This window comes from Eleginops maclovinus, chromosome 15, assembly GCF_036324505.1.
Source record: "Eleginops maclovinus isolate JMC-PN-2008 ecotype Puerto Natales chromosome 15, JC_Emac_rtc_rv5, whole genome shotgun sequence".
NCBI lineage: Eukaryota > Metazoa > Chordata > Actinopteri > Perciformes > Eleginopidae > Eleginops > Eleginops maclovinus.
In genome coordinates this window covers 10,121,910-10,143,164 of record NC_086363.1, presented here as the reverse complement: position 1 = coordinate 10,143,164, position 21,255 = coordinate 10,121,910, and the positions used below count along the sequence as shown (strand labels likewise).

Below are 21,255 nucleotides of genomic sequence, written 5' to 3'. Positions count from 1 at the left end.
TAATTGCACAATTGTAAGTACCACTATTGGCCACGGGATGGTAGCATTGTTCAGTATAACAGAACCGACATCTAGTATAATCAAGAAGACCCAGCAGGATTCAAGAGAGTGGCAAAGGAGGCAAAAATCATAATCTAATTCCATGTTGATATCATTTGTTGTCTCATGTTTTCATTCAACCAACCTGAGAATTCATTCCCTGCTAAAAAGTGCCGGTTAGAATAAATGACTACATTTAGCTTCCTATTGGCATAGAGATACAGTGGCCTCGGAGCAGCTCTGATATGAGATCATCCTGACTTGAGGCCAGTACTGAGTGCAGCTCCCATTTGTCTGATTCTCTGATGATCTCATTGTTCTCCTGTAATGACCGATCCTTGGCATAGATTGGTTGTTGTAAAGCTCCTGTCATGACTTTTTCTGGTACTACAGCTTCCTTTGCACGTGGATCTGTGAAAATTCCATCCATTTAAACAAAATCCAGCTGTGAGGATTGCATAAATGTACCATTCTCTGCACTCATATCTAACTCGATTCTAACAAATTCGTTTTCCAGCAGCTTCCAGTTTTGAATTGAATGATATATGTTACTTTTATTGTTTTACTCTTAAGTTCTGACAAGAAGAAAGATGCAACAGAATAGTTGTTTTGATTGTATTAGGAGGCATGGGCTGACATCATACCCAGGCACAGACTTTTATTGTTTCAACACTATTCAAACAGCATGCCATACTGCAGAGTTTCTTTCTTTTTAGGACATTAATTAATGTGGAATAAATGAACTGTAAACAGTGAGGTCACAGAAGGACGAGCAGGGGGTGAGCTCAGCCTCGCTGGGGAAACCCCCACATGTAGAGATAGATATTTGAATAAGGCTCCTTGTATGCATTTGGCATTTAAGTGCCTGGAAGAATTATTGTACATGCGACAGTTCCTATTTACAGTTATAAACACTTGTTTATTCATTAACAGTTCCTTGGTTGGTTGATTTGGGTGCTTTGAAACCTAGAAAGTGACTTTGGGTAAGAAGGAAGATCCCAAAATAGTTTTAACTGATGTTAGTTCACTTGAAGAAAGACTTGTATTTCAAAACCACAAATTGTCATCTCTACACTCCTGTGTGTATACAGATTAAACAGTCTTTATTATTAGTGAGGTTAAGAGCTTTTAGATACAGTGTTTATCTGCGAACAGAGGCAGGCTAGATGGCTCTCCCTTCAGTTTTTATGCTACGCTAAGCTATTCGCCTCCTGGCTCACGTTATTGACTTAGCACACAGGCATGAAAGTGCTATCAATCTTCTCATCTTACTCTTGGCAAGAACGAGAATAGGGGCATATTAAGAAATGACTAATTTTAAAGGATAGCTTACTTTTGGTCTTGAAGAAATGTTAATGTACCATATTACCAGCATCACCACTGCATGGGCGATGGTGTACCTCACTCTCATGGCACGCGATATTGAATACTCTTCTGTGAGAACCCGTGGCACGACGGTTCATTCTGCAGTGGTGTTGCATGATGGTAAAGTACGTCATTGCCCTGATGGTGGCTGATCCTATCTGCCTGCTTCTAGCGCTTCACAGATATTATCAATTCTCACCATGATCCATTCTGCACCCGCAAACCCAAGACCTAAAATACACCGAAAATTACAAACACTATTTTAAGTTTGTTTAGAGGAGTCAGAGGAAAACAGCATTGTGCTTCACTTGTATGTTGTTTATGTCAATTTAGGTTTGTGGACTAGATTGAAGTCCTTCTAACAACTAGTTAGAAACTAGAATTAAACCATCGCTGCCAACAATGCAGCTAGTTGGTGTGGTAGTGCAGATATAGCCCTCAGACTCATGAACCATGAGCTGGAGGGAGAAATGTGAAGGAGGGAAGCTGATGGAGCATGATGCAGTGCCTCTTGTTTGTGTTGCCTGTTTTAAACGGCCACAGAAATGGATGGTGCTGGCTCTGTACAGTACAAGTAGTAAAGAGAGAGCCTCTAATGAGGAAAAAGGGATTATAGGTAAAGCCTTTACATGAATTATACATTATAAAACCAGAAACAGGTACTTGTAAATGTAAAGATACTTCCAGAATGGGGAGATAAAAATATTCACAGTGCTGAAGATGAAAAACAGTGCAGTGAAGACTGTGTCACACACAGATGGCTAAACGAGCACCTCATCCATGCACATTCTGGAGAAATATAACTCACAGATGGACTGCGGAGAAGGGAGGTGCTCAAACTGTAAACTGATTCTTGATATTCGGCGGTGGCGAGGTGCCAGAGGAGCTGTGCTTGGTACCAGTTTTATTTTTTTCTTCCTCACTCCACAGAGGATATGAAGACTTATTATCTTCTAAGTGTAGTTACTCTTTCCTTTTTGTTTGTGTTTGTGTGTGGCCTCCTTTAATTGCTAAATAATGTTTGAAATACTAAACAAATCCATTACATTTGTGTTTGTTTTTTAAATTCTGATTATAGGAAAACACACAGAATTTGTCTGTTGCATCTTCTTGGTGTTTGTTAATGATGCAGATTCTAGGTAGGGCAGGAAATGAAGAAACAAAAACAGCAGTAGTGAACATGAAGAGTCAATATATCTTGTGCTTGTTGTAATAATACATCACAGTCTCATGAAGATGATTTAGATCTTATGCACACTTCCCTTGTCAAAACTACTTTTGAAATTCATTAAATCAGTTCTTTTTCGTCAGCTTTGAACAATGTCATAAAATATCCCGCCTCTTTAATTATATACAAGTTAAAATAACTTGATGTCATGTAAAGTGTGGTTTACCATGTTAACATCACACAAACTTTGGGTGCCACACTTGTATTTGCCTTCAACAGGGTCACACATGGGCGTTGTGGTGTGGGTTGTGGCTGTGTTAATTAGCTACTGCAGTTGGGGACTCATTTCTTCCAGTGTTCCCCAAGGCTTATGTGTTGTTTTAATTTTATTGTTCATGGGGAAAATGTCTCAGCTGGTAAAAATGGAAAATCCCTAATTTTCCCTCCATTGCCCAGCTACTGTTTTGGCTTTATAGCGAACTACTCCGCCTCCGTCTGCAGCTGTTCAGAAACTGGGTCTCCATTAAATGGTTTATATGGGCATGTAGAGGTAAAGGTGCCACCAAATCCTGTCAGTGACACTATCCAATTACCAACAGTACTCTAGGAAAATGTTTATACTGTAAAAACACTTAATGTCAAGCAGGGTATTCATGCAATAATTTAGCAGAATAAACGTTACTTGATTTACCTTTTTTAATTGTTTCTTCTAAAATTATGAAAGTCCTGGGCCATAGATTTTGGAGGAGGTTTCTCTGGCCGCTTCAGATTTCAAAGCTGGCACGCTGATCAAAGCGCAGAGGGTTTGTGAGCCTTGGCACTCGCACACAGTACCAGGCTTTGAGGGCCCAGATTAACCTGCACAGTAGTAAAATAAACACACATCCATGCGTGGCCGCATGAATGGACGTTTCATCACAGCCTTCTACATTTCCGTGATCGTACTGGTGTCACACCCTACTGCACTCCATGATGCAATTAAAAATAACACTCAAAACATTAAAACATATGTGGAGTTTGACTGGCAGAGGAGTGTTAGTGTAGTGGGCACTCCAGTGAAAAAAAACCTCCCCAAATGAACCCCTTGACTTTTGCAGCATTTCTCCAAGATTTTGATCTCAGGATCTTGTTTAGATGCTTGTCAGTTGTAAGTTGATTCCTGTGTTCACTGATAAAGCCTTGCATTGTGCACTTTGGTCCCAATAACATTACGTCAAGACCAAATTGGCTTGACCCCAGTGTGAGTCTGTGGCAGAGTCGGGGCTGACTTGCAGACAACTGAAGGACGGGAGCTTAGTGAGGTGTGAGGTAAACCCCCATGGCGACGGGTCGTGTTAAAACAGCAGAGGCCGGAGGGAACGCAGGGCTTGTGTTTGTACACAGGGAACCCCGGGCTGCTCAGTAAAAAGAGCTTTATTATTTAGGCGTCTGCCAAGCAGAGATCAGGGTGGAAAATACACAGGATCCCCGGCGCCAAGTCCCCTGCTCTTGGAAAATCCGCCCTAGAAGCGTCCAAGCAAAGGGCCTGGATTTAATCACCAACTGCAGCATTTATCCACAGTCTATAGAAAGAAAGCTACAATCAATCTACATTAATGTGGCCCTCAATCCCTCCACCAGCAATCCTATCAGAAAGACACATTTTGACTAAGTGAGTATCCCTTAATTTAGATTCTGGACTTCAGAAATAACTGTCTGTCAATAGAAACAGGAAAATTATTTCTTACAAAATGTTGTACCTCATACCATTGATACCCATAATGACATAATAATGACATAATATTTTGAATACTGAATGATGAATTGTAAATTGCAAACATATGTCATGCCACATGTAGTTCATACATTATCTTAAGTTCAGCCAAACAATCTTGATGTTCATTAATGAGTTATTCTCTCCTTTTTTTTCTTTCGAAATACAGCAGCAGAACTTTGACATTATTTTGAACTGTTGTGACCCAGAAGGACTACGCTGTCAGGCTCACTGGATCTGTCACTGGTCCCATTTGCTTTTAGAAAAGTCCAATAGCGGAACATTGACTTAGAGCCAAATCACTCAGTTGTACACAGAAACCTTTAGGCATTTATTTTATAAAATTCAATACACAATGGTGATGTACAGTACTTAAAAATGGTCAATTAATTGATGTGTGGCATCAAGCCATATCCATAGCGTTTGTTTGGGGTTATGGGTTTGTTGAACCATGGAAATTTTAACACCATCAGACCGACACTGCTTTCAGTTTTCATCTGACAACTCTAATCCATCCACCTCGAAAGTCCAACAATAAACATGAAAAAGTGGGGGAAATAAAATCCAAGAAGTGTCAAATGTAGATTAGATATAGGTTTGGTCCTTTTTACCAACCATTAAGCTCTACCTGGGTTGACAACTACTTCATCAGGCACTAACTTTCCTTCTTTATTGCATCATACCTTAACATTTTTAAGAAGAAAAATATGGGGACAAATGTGGGGCCTTACAGAGGAAATCCACAAAGTCCCCTCTGCTGTTTTAGTTGTTCTCCTGCATCCTCTCACACCCTGCCCACATGCAAAATCCTATCTGCTCCAAATAATCCACCTTCAGTCTTCTGCCCAGAAAAGAAAAGGTTGCCTGCCTCCCTGACTACAAGCCAAAGATGATGACCTCAGACCTAATGAGGACCAGCGAGTGCCTGGGTATATCCATTGCCAAATGTATCACACACCCATCATAATTTGATTTATTTTACTTTGCCTGCAAGTAGAGTGGTAATGTGTCCTGGAACATCTGCGCACATCTTTGCTAAACAGACAATGGTTTTTGCTCTTGTTTCACTGTTGACTTTGACAGATGCTCTTTAATGCACAGCTGTTAATATGGCAAGGCTAAAGAGGAAGAACCTTAGCTAATCATGGAGTGGTGAAACAAAGGAACTTTCACAGCCAGGTTTTTTAGGATTTCCTAAAGGATTTCCTCTCTTTAAAGATAGTTCCTTGAAGACAGTTCCTAGCACCTCCTTACTGTTTACATAACATGCCTCATGATGGAGTGCAAGATTTAATGGTCAGGTACCAACATGTAGTTTGTCATGACTCTCAGCAAGTGACAGCATGTCATTCTGTAATAGCCTTATCTGACACGGTGACCATTGTAACAGACAAGACTGTTGGTAGTCTGAAGCAGGCATTAGTGTCAATAGTTAGAAGAAGAAAATTCAACTTTATTGTCATTGCACAGAGTACAAGTACTAGGACAACGAAATGCGGTCTCTGCATTTGACCCATCCTAGTGTTAGGAGCAGTGGGCTGTCATTATGTACGGCGCCCGGGGAGCAGTATAGGTAACCACTGTCTTGCTCAGGGACACCACGGTGGCACTTGGTCTTTCGGGGACTTGAACTGGTGACCTTCCAGTTCCCAGGCCAAGCCCCTATGGACTTTGCCACCACCGCCCTTAGTTAGTAGCCAACTAGAGATAGAGTACAACCAACATCAGCCCAACCGGTTGCAAATGGTAGTCCAGCAGACGGGAAGACTTTTTTGAAGTCTCTGTGTTTTTGCTTTGTGGTTAAAATCGAAAATGAAAAACTCTCCAAAGTGTCAGGTCGAAAAAGAAAAGAGGAGGTTAAATGCTCTGATTGACAGTAAAGAGGTTTGTGACGTTGGTGGGGAACATACTGAGGACCTAACCTGTTTGTAAAGCCAGGATGATTGATAATACCAAAATAAGATCACGGTTGTATTAAACCAGAAAAAGACTTTCTTTAAAGCTGACATACCTGTTTCAGAGATGTTGGTCATTTGTTGAGCCATGGGCAGTCATCTTTTCTGGGTATTACTGGTGTCCTTACGGAGCTTTGCATCGCTGCCCTCTTTGTTAAATTAGCTTCCAAAAACATCTATAATAACCCTATCCCATATTTATTTAATACTCAGTATAACTACATCATACTACATCATTCACTGTTCCAAAGCCCTGCTGGACACGGACGTCCACCAACATGTGTTTAAAGAGCAACTCTTCTAAGTCAAATGCTGAGATCAATCATGTGCCATAAAAAGGGAAAATCTCGCTACATCATTTCCACATCCACTTTGATCCATCTAACATGTTCTGAGATCACAAGGAAAGAGAATTCTTTTAACTGACAATCATCTGGATAAAGATGTCAGTGAAGGCAGAGAGTTAAGCACACCCTGTTTGTGATTCACCAAACAAACACAGCTGCTGTTGGCCGATAGTGTCCAGGCATCAGTCCAGCCTTAACACTGCTGCAAGTACAGTATGTTCCCCACTGAAAAGGCACAATATATTTATTTATATCAACTTTTCCTATGTCATTTTAAAGCCAATAAACCAAGATATTAATAACCTATCACAATTAAGTGTATTGCCGTGTCGGTTTTTCAATGATATCATACTTTAAATGGGTTTTTCTTACATAACTGGCTTACATTTAGTACTTAGAGACTCTTGTAGCATCAAAAACAATGCAGAAAAACACCTCCAGATTTATTCTTTGGAGTTAAGCAAACTATTGAAAGCTGTGTCAATAATTTGCTAATATGTGCTCTTTAAAAACTTTATTAGGTCATAAAATATCAGTTTTAGGTTTTATAGTTCGTAAAGCTGCCCCAAAGTGACTCAAGAAATCAAGTAATGTGTATTCTGATTTTGCAGGTTAGGTAAATTGTAAGAAATTCATAAAATGTATGATGGATGCTTCAGTTTTAGGGTCCTGCTGTAGTTCAAGCTGGGACACGATCACACGGACAGTGGCGTATTTGAATAAAACAGATCTGGTGTTAATCTTATTTGTTACATATGTGCTTTTCTTACTGAATTCAAAATGATTTTTAAAAAAAACTAATGGTAGTGGTTATTGAAAACAATTACATCATCCCAACACGTAAATCAAAATATGCATATTTTTGTAAATCAGGAGCCAACAGTTTGAAGTAGAGATCAGTCACTTCAAAGGGTTACTGTTATCTATACTTATTTATCGCACTTTATTTCTGCTTACTTATTTCATTCGCTGGTAACAAGTATGAAGAAGAACAAGGAAGATTCCAACATTTTAAGGCACCTGCTTTTATGGTCCACGGTGCATAATCGTTGTCCTCTTTGATTTACTCTGCGTCAAAAACCTGCTGTTGAGTCATTGTTTGGCCCCCTCAGACTAAACTTGCTCCAGGATCCTTTGGCCGACTCTCATTTGTTCATCTCACTGTTGGACAAAGCAGGTGTGTGAATCACCAAACACATCTCTGATTTGCTGCATCAGCTGTCTGTCTGTTTTGCCTTTTTACCCTTCTGGCTGAAAATCTTGTAAATTCTTCATGTTTGGTTTTTAGTGAGGTAAAAAACCGCCATTCCTCTGGAATAAGTCCCTTGGCAGGAAGAAGGTCAACTGTGAATGTGATCACTGAGAGTGAAAGGGAAAGTTACATCAGCCCTCTGCAAAGCCAGGTTAGTGAATTATGATCAGTCACAGTCAAAGACTTCTACAAAGCCCAATGAATGTGTAGCAACAGCAAAAGCTGGTTTTGGCTTGTTTAGGTCAACTACTGAACCCACCGCATCAACAGCCTTGAATTTACTCAAAGAATTTATCAAGAAAGACACATTTCAAACACACCCAGTGTTAGCTCGCTCGCATGCACAGAGGGATCTATGTTTCACTTAACTGCATTACACTTTGGTTTAGTGAATATCTTCTTTTTGTGGGTTGATACATCATTCTTGTTTTTGTTAAATTTACCAATAAATTCAGAATAGGAGTTTACAGGGTCAAACAGGCTCCTGGCAGCTGAAAGGCTCTTGAATTTCCCCTTTATCCCAATTCACCGCCTCACCATAAGGGAAGTTACTGAAGTTATTTTTCTTAATCCCACGCAGCAATTAGCTCTTTTTGTCTTGGCTTTCTGTATTCTCTTCAAAACATCAGTCATCACACAAAAATGAAAAGTGATGCAACAGATATCCTTTTTAAAGAAATGCAGGCTGATGATAAATCCGCTGGAAGCTAAACTGGAGTTAATCACAAGCCAAAATGAAGCTTTAATGATCCATGAGGGAAACTTTGGTTGCTCTATCAGCAAGTAGCAAAAGGATATGAAAGACAAAAAAAAGTAAATGTGAATGGACTGCACTTATTTCTAGCAGGACAAAGGAACTAATATCGTGGTTGAATATTAACTATAGTCAATCCATGTAATTCTATGAAATGTACCCCCCAACAAAAGATGAATAAGGCAAGCAAGCAAGAAATGTGAGTCTTGAAATACAGTATAGTGAGTCTATTTGGTTCACTTTGAAACTAAAGACCATATTGTTCAGTGATCACACACTTTACAACACCTAATCAGGCCAGGGGGGGCAATCAGGGGCATCAATGGCGTTTACCTGACTTCATGCACCCTTACTTCCCCCCACCTTGCTTAGACCACACCAATCTTGGAACTCGGTCTTCATTTTGACTGCAACAACACACCTGTAAAGTTTTGCAGCTGCGCAAAACGATTGCAGTGATAAAAATCTGTCCCCCACAGTCAGAAAAATAAACACCTGGTAGATTACTCAAAACAGCATCTGTGGTTGTTCCCGCTACAGTAGGTGTCTCCAGGAATACATTTAGCCATGATGACAAACACAGACTCACAAGGGGAAAACCATTCCAGCGTCCCTGTCCCGGCTGCTAAAACCACATACACAATGTGCCTATTTGAATACACAATGTCATAAACTACAACTATTTATATTGGGTTGGTGTTATACTGAGTTTATGTTCAAGTCATTCAATTGCTTTTCCAACTATAAAAAAACAGTGTTAAAGAAATATGATTTTCTACTGAGTATAATCAATAACATAGTATAGTATAGTATAGTGATTACACATAACCCAATTTAAAGCTCCCTCGGACAGGTTTTTCTGAGCCTCTAATATAACAAACTCAAATTTATATGGTTATTTTGGCACAAGTATTAAATCCTTCCTGTGACTCCATTTCCTACAGTCGGCCACCATTGCTCTCTTGAGATGACGTAGTGTCAAATGCTTTGCTGGCTAAAAACTAATATTGTTGTATGGGATTTGCAAGGAAATTAGGGTTTTGCTTGAAGCCTAAAGGGCCCTTCGGCAAGCTGTTCCCAGTGAAAAGTGATCTGACGGAGGCTCCAATCAGCTTTATGATGACTTGCAGTTCGCTTTCCTTAAAAAGGAGATTGCTAGTTTGTAAGGATACATTTAAGAAGGTTTCTTCTTTGTTCTGAAGATCAGATTATGATTGATGTTAAAACCAAAATTCTTTATGGAGTATATCAACAAGTTAGATGTGTCACAGTGCAGATTGCTGTGACTTTCTGTTGATATATGGTGTCAGCGTGGAGCCACAAGTGGTTATATTGCTCATTTGTTTCCAAAACCAGGCATTATGGAGTGGCTGCTACTTGCAGAGTCCTAGTGTCTGGTTTTACACAAAATAACACAGTCCTGTAGTGATCTCTCACTCTACTCTCCACATCTATCCCTAGTGTGGACTGCTGATGCCTTTTACTCCCCATATGACTCTTATTAGCTTGATATGAAACCCGGCTTCATCTTTATTCTCAATGTTCGAGAGACTTTCTCACACTCTGTGATTTTCAACTTCCCATCTGCTTCCTCAAATCAGTCCCTGACCAGCAGGCCACTGAAATACGTATTTGTTTTGGATTTATGGTAGAGAGCTTTTTTTTGCACAACCCTGAAGATTAAATAACGCCTGCTTCATGATTACACTCCTGGATTACGTTTATGTTACCATTGCAACAGGAAATGGACATTTTAGAAGTTATTTACATTCAAGCCATTGCCCATTTTGTTCTAGGTCAATATTACAATTGTTATACAGCTAAGTATCAATGAAAGAATGACATCATATGGCCTATATTCAAACTGTTATGTAGCTATGTAGTTGTTGAATAAGGAGCTGCTCAAGGAGCCATTGGTAGGGAGTTTTCTGAGTAAGGTGTCTTTGCACTGTCAACACTTTGAGAAATAAAAGCCTCCTCAACCTTTCCTGTGTGAAAACTCATGTTTTCAGTTTCCCAGCAAGTGGTGGACCTTTGACTCTTTTTCACAATACTTTTCACACTTAAAAAAAGGCCCCAATGTAGGAGTCTCATGCGGTGTTTTGAAGCTGGAGCTGCTGACATGTGTGTCAGCTTTCACAGCTAACGTCATCCCGCTATGGCTAGTCATTTTTTTAGCAGCGGGGGTTAAAACACCACTGTGGGAGCATTGCTGCAGTATGTTATCTGCCGGTAATTAGAGGCTGGTGGTGTTTTTTTTAAGTATCAAATTATTGAGGACAGCAAACATTTTTTCCTGTATAAATAGTTATTGTCGAGTAACCAAAGAAAGTGGTTTTGATTTTGGTGGTGGATGGGAATGTGGAGTTCTCTTTTGTGAAGCATGGTATTCACTTCGCTCGATGAAGTTCCTGTAGAGAAAAATTTGAATGGACCAAAATGTCACTGTGGGGTGTTTTTGAAACAGAAAATGTTGCATTCATTTGTGTGAAAATTCATCCCTAAGTACCCAGTACTTTTAGCTATAGTCTCAATCCAGTTATTTTCTATCGCTCCATGAAAATCAGAGGGCAAAGAAGTGTAAACCTTCTGCAATCTTTTGTAAATGTGGTTATGCCCTTGTTTTATTTTTACATGATTAATCAGGTAGAAAATGCCTAAATCAAAATAAATACAGGCTGCATCAGACCTGCTGTAGGTGACTTAAGTCAACAGGGGGCGTAGTTTCATCCTCTCTCGGAGCAATGTGCTTGCAAAGAGGTCAAGGGCCGCCTGGAAATGACAGAAAGTGAAACATAATATGCTGTTTTGCTAAGGATTGCTGCTGGCTGTTGGCACGGGTGGGAAGATTGTTTAATTATCTTCTGTTGTTTACGCAATATTTACGACAGAATGTTGGTTAAATGTTCAATAAGGATTTTTTTGCTGATGCTGAGTTTAGTTGAGCGTAAACATTTAGTTATCGCATTTTTTCTGTGGCGCAATTTCTTTTATTGGTGCATACATTTCCATTTAATAAACAAGGCTAAGTTTGAACATATGACAGCTTTAGCAACTCCTGATGCAAACTGCATTGCATTGTGGTCCATTAATGCTACCGTCAGAAATAAATCAGTATCTTCTTCTGATAGATTATTAAGGGTTGGTGCCAACGGCTGAATCTCTTACCATCCATTCTTTTAAAAGAAAAGTGGTCGATTGTAGGTGTTAGCGGAATAGTACATATTTTTTTGTTTTTTGTTTTGTCCAACAATCTGCAGGAATGCAAACACAAACACAATATTTGCTATACGTTTTACACTTGTATTTACTTATTCATCAGGGAATTACCTTTAGTACAAGTTTAGTGCTTTTTGTCTTTTGTGCACACGCATGCAAACGCACACAGCAAGAGCCAACAAAACTTGTGGTTTTGCCTCATGCAGACTCAACCTATTAGGTTCAAGTTGCTCCCTCCTTAGCATGAATGGTGTCATCCACCCACATCTACTACACACTTCTGTATGTAATCTGTACAGCTTCTCAGCTTCACAAGGACCACATGGCGGATGCTGTGTGATATGTGTGTTGCAGTTAAAGCTGACCATTTGAAGATTCCTGTATATCTGAACCAGATGGGACCGAGCTAGGCGATGCAGACTTCATGGCTGTCAACTTCACTTGCATGTGATTTGCTAGTGAGCCATTTCAAAATGAAAATGATGGATGTGTTTTCCCTGCTGATGCTTCATGTGACACTTCATTCTGTCAGGCAGAATCTCTCTTCACTAAATGGATTTACAGAAGAATGTAGTCTTTAGGTTTATGCTGTCACCTCCCACGTGGTTATATCTAATTTAAGAAAACTCAGTCTTAGAGAGCATAGGAGGACGTAGGGTGCATGCAAATGAGCCAAAAAGTCAGTGCAAGGAAAAAGGTGATGCTGAAAGATGACTGTGTGTGTGGTCTTCTCCTATCAGATGCCCTATAGAGAGACATGCACGCACCCTGTTGATATTCAAAAGGCTTGGATGTTTGTTTTAAGTGAGTAATTGATACTTGCCACTCGAAGAATTTCCCCCAATTTGGCAGAGAGTGTGAGAACAAGGGGAGTCCAGTGTGCCATGTCTGCCTGCTGTCGGCCTGTGTTATGCTACGGGAAATACTCTGGCCGTGGTCCTCCTGCTTCTTTGGAGTTCACAGCAATGGCAGCACCAGACCACACATACTGCCACTTTTATGGTTTTTTCGGCTGAGGATTCCTACTTTCGCTGCCAAATTGCCTATTATTGAAACTTTCAATAAACAAGCAAAGAAATGTAATGCCTTTGTTTGGTTTGGAGCTACAGTTGAAACACTTTAGGAGCCGTTTAAAGGACACCAAAGAATGAAGTATTTGAGAACAAAGACCTCTCAAATTGAACATATGAGCTCTTTCTGGAAGTCCCTTGAATATTTGTAGCATTCCCATGAAAAGCCCCCTCTGAATTACATTCTGCTGCTGCTGCTGCTCTAAGTGTCTTCCCTAGCCATTGAGAATTTGTTGATCATTGCTCCATTTAAAGAAAAGTTAAAGTTGCCACGGCTTCTGTCATCTCAGCCTCTTTGACACCTTAAAACACGGCATGAAAAAGAACACAAAAGAGGCTTAGCCACGGCAGGATTCCACCTCAGCTGTTATCTTTGCCTCTGAAATAGGAGGATCTTTGCATTTTGTTTTGATTGCCGCTACTTACACCGCCCGCATCTCCTCTCATGCGCAAAATGGTGCTTGAATATCATCTTGATCATTTCATTCTTCTCCTTTCAGCTGCCCTCATTCTTGTGTCAGTACAAAGTGTGCGCCCTAATCCTTTAATGAATGTCATCTGCTTGGGCTTCACATGGCAGCACATTCCAACTCAGGACAGTGAACATCTGGATGAACGCAGCACACCGTGTTTTATTTAGCCCCCCATTGTCAGGTGTTCATGTCTTGCAAAGCACAGATTGTGTGCGTACATAACAGGGATGATAGTCGAAACCGGGATGAATGGAGAAGCAAAATAAATCCTCACGTACAAAATCAAATCAGTTACTGGACGGACATCAGTTTAGCAACTCACTCATTTCTGATCATAAAACCTACGCTGGAAACTGCCTTTTAGTGTTCTTTGCGGTTGGGGGTGACTTAAAATATGTTTGACACTTTAATGTGAGTGGATAGCCCTTTATGTGAAGATTTGGTTCTAGTAATGCAAGCATTGATGGAAAAAAGAAAAAGCACCATCATATTTTACTCAACTTGAATAATTGCTTCCCCAGTTATATGGACACAAGTCGGGGTAGAAGTAATTGCCTAGAACAGTGCTGCAGTAAATGTAAATCTTTTCTGTAAAATGTTTTTTTTTTTATAGGGAGCCTCACTAACTGACACTTCAGCAGCCACAAATCTTATGAGGGTCAACATGACTGTTTTTTGAGCATAAACTTTCTATTTTCAAATGACCTTGGCCCATAAAAAGGCTTAACTTAGTATATCATAACTGTCGGAAAAGTACAAGTATATATTTCAATGTTCAGATAAAAACAAAATTACATTATACGTTTAATTTATATTCAATACGCTATCAAACTGCGCTACAGGTATGCCTGTATGGAGGTATTTCCTCTCGGATCATGAAGCAGTGATTTACTGAGGCTTTCCCGAATCCTGATGCGATCGTATCTCCACCGTGGCATCCAACCAACATTTTATGTTTGTTCTCTGCACACAGGTGCAAAAACAAAACAATGGTTGCGGGAGGATGTTTTTTCCACATTTTCCACATTCTTATGAACACTGCAACCCTGACATTAGTGGTCCTCAAGGTCATTTAATCTGTGAAAACCAGCTATTACCTTTTCAATACCTTTCCAACCGTCTTCTGTATTTATTGCCCATTCCTACAATATGTGTCCGTGACCAAAATATGCTACAGCTTGCCTCTCAGTCGGACGCAAGGACAAAGTGGCAATTAATTACATCATCCTCACAGGCCAAAGGGGCCGGATAAGTGTCCCCTAACTGCAAAATGTCAGCTCAATAATAAGTCCCAAGGTAGTGTTAGTGATGCCAAATAACACAAAGACAGACTCTCACAGTCCTGACGGGCATGCAATTCTTGTTTGTTCAGTTTTGGTTGTAGATAAGATGGTGGGAAAGTAATTGTTCGTGGATGTTGTTAGAATTAGACCAGATTGATTATGGCAGTCATCCCTAGTGTTTAATAAAGCCTCATCTGAAAGACAATAGCCCGAGTGCATCAACACACTGAAGACTTTCTGTGGGTAAAAAAAAATCACTGAACAGACATTTCTCCAACACATAATGTATCAACATGTCAAACATATAGAACACATCTCTAATGAAAGACTTAAGGGTTCAGTATGCTCGAAATGTCAACATGGTGTCAGCCGAAGTCTAAAGAGGTGTTCACACCTGCTCCGGATGGCAAACACTTCTTCTTCTTTGTAGTCTCGATACAATGAATCGTACAATTTGGGATAATGGCCGATACTTTTGGGCAATTTCTTTTTTGGGTGCACTAATGTGCGCAGGAAAAGTGGGAGTCATTTCCTGTTTTGGAAAATTGCAAAAAACTGAAATCTCATTTTCACGAAATTGAAGGGGGAGGTGCTTTCAGGGGTGGTTTGCCAATAAAACAGGCTCTTTGTAAAGGGTCGACTCTGTTAAAACATTGCATTGCTGGGTCAGACGGAGTCATACACTGAATTTAAGCATACCGAGGTCCTAAAAGCAACAGAAGAAAAACTATTTAAGTCCCCATGGTTATGATATTATTATAGTTATATCACAGGTTAAAGATTTTACACCACTTCAATTGCTCGCTGAAACTGCCATATGAGAACCAGCTGGCTTTAACATTGTCTTCAGTTACAACTTTAAAGGTTTTTAAGGGAGAATGGAAATCTATCTCCCCTCATTGTTAGTGGCTCGAGTATACAGTGTCTTTTAATTTGTCTTAGGAACTACTCATTTTGTAAATGTGCTAGATTGTAGGTCTCTTGGCTGTAATGTGGGTTGTATGTGCCCCTCTGGAGTCTGGCCTAATGAACTACCTTTTTAATGATACACATTGGATTTTTTCAGACTTTGACAAAATGTACGATAAAATCTTTTCCCCTTGGACATCCCTGTACACTATATTGATTAAAATGGACAATGTGCAACTTTTTCTAATCTTATGTTGATGGGTTTGTAGGGTTTGGGTATGTACTAACAGTGCTGCATCTAAAATCACTACCCCTTTGCCACCTACAGTGATGCAATATATTCCCATTACACCATTTTCTTTGAGTGCCTAAATTCTAAATGTGTGCACACTTTTAAAGACATGTATAGCATTTAACCTTTATTTTGCTAAAATGATAATAAGATGTTTTGTCCTCATCCATCCCAAGAAGGAAACTTAGCCGTGTAGCCTTAGCAGCACCAACACAAATTCATTCATTATAATGGGGCCAATTCACGTAACCTAACTTGGTCTATGAAAGAGAAAATAACAAAATCTCCGTTACCTTGAAGATGACTGCTTGCACTTGTTTGATGACTACCAATTCACCAGTGAGTAGTTCTCATGTAGACAGAGTTATATAATATCTCTTGAAAAAAATGGGATTCCAGATTGAAACGCTTTATTGTCACAAGAAAAATAGCTACAGCTTAGTTGTTGCCAATGAGAGTCTTGAGTCTTAAGTAGATTTTTATGTGGTGAACACATAGCAGAAAACAGCAGCAATATTCATTGTACTACTGGTTTTGTTTTGATGCTTGATATATAAAATAACTGTTCACCATTTTCACAGTAATATCTGCACAAACTATGTCTTTTTATATTTTCAACCTGCACTATTGGCTCTATAAAAATGTAAATGTTGGACAAGGGAGCAGTGAATAGGCTTCAATTTAAGCCATTGATCCTCAGAAGCACAATGAATGCATACCGGCTAGACACTAAACTCCTAAAGCTTCTGTTAAAGTCTGCGGTTTGAATGTCCTCTATCAAAATATAGTATAGCTTTAGACATACAAAGCATTTATTTGCAGTAAAACGATAATGGAGAGAACAGAAGTACATGCTCCATCTCTTCCGTTATCAATCTGTCATCCACCTTTCATTGTCCTCCAGCAACCGTGTCTTTACCAGTTATCCATGGAGTCATTTTTTCCCCCGGTGAATTATTGCTTTACATTTACTGTGTGGTATCTTGGAGGCTCTCGAGAGCGAGGAAGGCATTGCGATCTCATGGAAACTCACTTCTGAAGCCAACAGGGAAGAAAGGGTTAGAGAGACAGAGACAATTTTACGGCTGTTCAGAGAAGATTGCCTTTACTAAGACATTTTAAGAAGCATGTCTCCTAATCTTATACGCAAAAGTCTACAATGGCAAGCCATTCCCAGAGTGCTGTATCCTCTTTGGATTAGCTTCAAGATATTTCTTAAATCTCAAAGCCAGCTATGAGAAATGCAGACTCGTAGCTACAGCAGAATTGCAATGCCAAAGTATTATAATCCAGTTTGCTGATTATGCTGATAGTGAGGGCAGTAGTGGTAAAGACAAACTCTGCTCTGCTCTGATGTTGTGAAATGAAAAAGTACTTTGGGCTGACATCCACGATAAGATATGATTCAACAAACGGGCACACTGCTCTTATTGATGTCATGTTACTGAAAATATGTCTTCTCTGCTCTTTGAGCCAAGCACGGATCATCACTTGGGCCAATGTTTTCTTTGCTTCTGAGGCTGGCAGCCAACATAATGTAGTCCAATGCCAGCGAGTTGCTAGGCAGGCATCTTAATGACCTTGTATAATGGGATTCATTCTTGAGAAAAGACAGACTGAGCATCAAAGCATAAAGCCTCTCTCGCTTGTATCCTCTCCATGTGGAATAAAGTTGAAAGCGGTGTGTTTTTCGGTGTGTTTGTGGTTATGGCCACAACCCTGCAGCTTCCTGGACTGAAATTGTATCTTTACAGAGTTAGCCACAATAATGACCTCTCCCTGTGAGCCTGTTTGGAGATTTCTATACCCCAGTAGGGACGCCAACATTTAACTGGCAAATTAACATTGGGAAGATCAACTTTCTTTCTAATTAATTTCTGTGGCATTTTTATGGGCATTTACCTTGGGGTATTGGTTCAAGTTAGTAAAACTTAAAAGTAAGTGTAATTGTCCCAGAGCGGTCTTTAGTGAAGGGAAAAAACTGATATAATCACTGGAAAAGAAACATTTTTAAAATGTTGCACAGCTTCTTGGTTCTGTTTGTTTCTTTCATGAGCTTTCCCTCAAAAAAGCTCTTCAATATCTGGATTCTGAACCCCTATTTACATCTGCATTTCAGGTATTTATCTGGTCATTCTATCTACCACAAATTGCAACGAGCAGAATAAGCTTAAAATTGCAGATTGTAAAGTATTACACGCAGTAAATGGCATGCAGTGCACAGAGCCCATAATAGATGTAAAACATATTACGTGGTTCTAGGAATGAATATTAGAATGGAAGGAATAACAATCAGAGCAAAAAGACAGAAAAAACGGAAAATGTGGGATGTGACTTTGGCATGTATTTGTGGGTAATATTATGACAGTACAACCATTATTGTATTAGATTAGTTTAGTAAATCCAGTAGAAGATGTCGGATTGAACAAGTTCAGTTCGCCCATTGAAATGGAAACCCATTAACAAATGCATTTGTTTCTTTTCTTAACGAGTACCTGTGTATGTAAAAATGTTAACATTTTCAAACCACTTTTCTCTCAGGGCCTTGATTGAATTTATAACCTTCACTTTTACCGAGTAGTAGGAAAAGGTATGACTCAAAATGAGTTCAGGTTGAACTTACAAAACTGTTACACCCATAACAAATCTGCCGTTTTGGCAATATTCCTGCTATTCATCTACTGTACAGCAATGAATGCTTTTGCAGACCAAGCTCTCCAATGAACCTGTAGATACTTATGAGCAGTCCCTTTAAAGTAAAAGGCTAGCACCACAGAAAAAAATTAAGTTAGGCAGGTTAGTCTTAAAATAATAGTATGACTGTTTCTTGATATGCACTTATTAGCTTTCTTGCTGAGAGTTTGGTGAACAGAATTGCTCTTGTGTTTGTACTCTATGAAAGATAGCCAAGCTAGCTTCGAAGAGGAGAGAAACAGCTGTCCTGGCTACGTCCAAATTTCCAACTCCTGCCAGCAAGACTTATACTATAGTTTTAACATTACTGTTTCATACAGATTAAACAAATAAGACTAAAGGTGTTAATAATGGAGCTTTAAAGTTATTGGTAGGCAATGTTTCTTTTAACAATTTGGAGTCAGGTCAGCTGTTTCCCCTGCTTCCAGTCTCTATGCTAAGCTAACTGACTCTTCTAGCAATGTTTCCGTTACTGCACAAACATGGTTTGCTCTAATATGGTAAAGCCTGCATGATTTATTCATACATATAAAGCTTTAAACACCCACTTTGACTTAGTCCTCCCATATTTTCAGAGTTTCATAATCATTTATTTTTAAAGCATCTCTTTCTTTTAGTGCTGAGATTAACATCTGATCTGATTTGAGCCAAAGAATCCCAACACAAGTCTGTTCTGCAAACACACCTGTAGATATACTTGATCATAATAGAGAGGCTTAAATGGATTTACCATATGAAGCTAACCAACAACATACCTGATCAACCTCCAAATTTCCCCGGTGTCTATTTTTAACCTTAGCGCTTGCTGGATGTGCTTTTGCAAATGAGTAATTTTGCAACATATGGTACATCTTAAAAGTGGAATCACCAGATCAGTTTTAAAATCAGAGAGCAAACACAAAATATTGTCTGTAGTATAACATACTTTTAGTTGCTGTTTTCTCTCTGTTTTCACATACATCAAAGGTTCTTATGTAAAAAAAAACCTTAAAGGAATAAAGATACCGAGTGAGGGGCTCAGATTATGCTGGAATAAGAAGAACATTGGATAATATCTCATAAGGTTGTTTTAAGTACTTTAAAGCAATACATTCATCATGTGTCCTGTCATATAATCCTGTACAGTTGACTCTAATATACAGTAATAGATCTTTGAGAAGATGAAAGGAGGACATGTAATTTAATTCCTTTTCCTTTTTCTTTGTTGTAAATTCTTGGCTTTAAGTGGTGATTAAATTGGCAATTGCATGGTTGAGTTCATGCAACCTCCTTTTAAGTAAAAGCGTCCAAAATGCTGACAGTCCAAAAAGGCTAATTTAAAACTAAAATGAGAAGGTTTCTTTTTTTTCCTCCTTAAAAAAGGGGTCAAGAAAAAACCTCTCTTTAAGCTTCGTAAGTGTAAATCAGAGCCAGATGAGGGGCCATGCACCCCTGATCCCCTGAGGTAAGACTGCTCGGCTCAGGGTTAGCAGCTACATGCTAATGAGAGTCCAGTGACACCGCTAGTTAGCCTCCAGGGTCCATTATTCCAGGCGGACATAAACCTGCACATTCACTGTCTTTTGGGCTTGGCATCAACTTTTGCCAGAATATATTCCTTACCAAATTCTCTTCCCAGCAGCTCTGGCGCTGTGCTCCGTAATTGTCAATGTCTGTCTGAATTTGCAATCTTTATGTGGGATTCACTCCCAGTCACATTTGAATAGCTGTGATTGATCAATGCTGAGGGGCTGTGATTATGTAAGACCATGGTTTTATTTTCTTTGATACTTTAGATCGTATTAGTGTGATGACACATTTTTGACTCGAACATATCAGTAAAACCACAACATGTTTGCTTTTGATTGCTTCCAAGCACAGCACTCTCTGTGTGAGGCCGAGCTTTCGGAAGGGGGGGTCGTGCCTTGGGATCAATTTATCAAATACATCTGATAAATGTTGTTTGATAGCAACAGTAAGCAAACTATCAGTTACCCAGCAGACGCCTGAATGTCACTGCCACCCAGAATGTACGTGACACCAACCACTGCTGGGAACTTCATCACAGATATTGTTTATTTTCTGACTCATGCTTTATAATGTGGGGTGGGGTGCACTCTGAATTTGGTTGACTTTAGGGCTATAGATTATAGAGTTAAAATAAACTGGTTTTCTTTAAGAGGGGCCTGGGTCTATCTTTCTTGTAATACCAGATTGATTTAAGGTTGCCAGTCAGCTTGAAAAATCAATTTTAAATGAGGTACCAGTTTCTTGGACTGTACAGTAAGACGGTAATTTTCTTGCTGTTTGATGGTTGACCTGCTGGCTCAATTGTTCATTTAAAAAGGCTCAGCACAGTGTGTGTTGGGGGCTATTTGCGGAGCCCTGAAACCCACATTAAAACATTATGTCATTAAAAGTAAAAAATGATAACAGATGTTCTTGAAAACCCCCAAAGACAGCGGCACTGAACACTGTACATCTTACAATAATACAGGCTGGTGAAATAGTTCAAACGGAGAAATCATTTTAGCTATAAAGTCCCAACACTTATTCTAAGGAATAGCAGACTTCGGTGGCAAGATGTGAACATCTTATCTTAAAGCATTTCCTGGCAAAGGACTGATGATTTTAGGATAAGCTAAAGGGGGAAGGCGGTATTCTTCTCTGGAAATTCCCTGATACATTTCACAGTCAACTCAG

At 39.5% G+C, this 21,255-nt stretch overlaps 1 protein-coding gene across 2 annotated transcripts in view; it reads left to right on the top strand.

Annotated features, from left to right (window-relative positions):
• esrrgb (estrogen-related receptor gamma b) overlaps positions 1-21,255 on the top strand; it is a 113,165-nt gene that overhangs the window by 351 nt on the left and 91,559 nt on the right. The window lies entirely within an intron of this gene.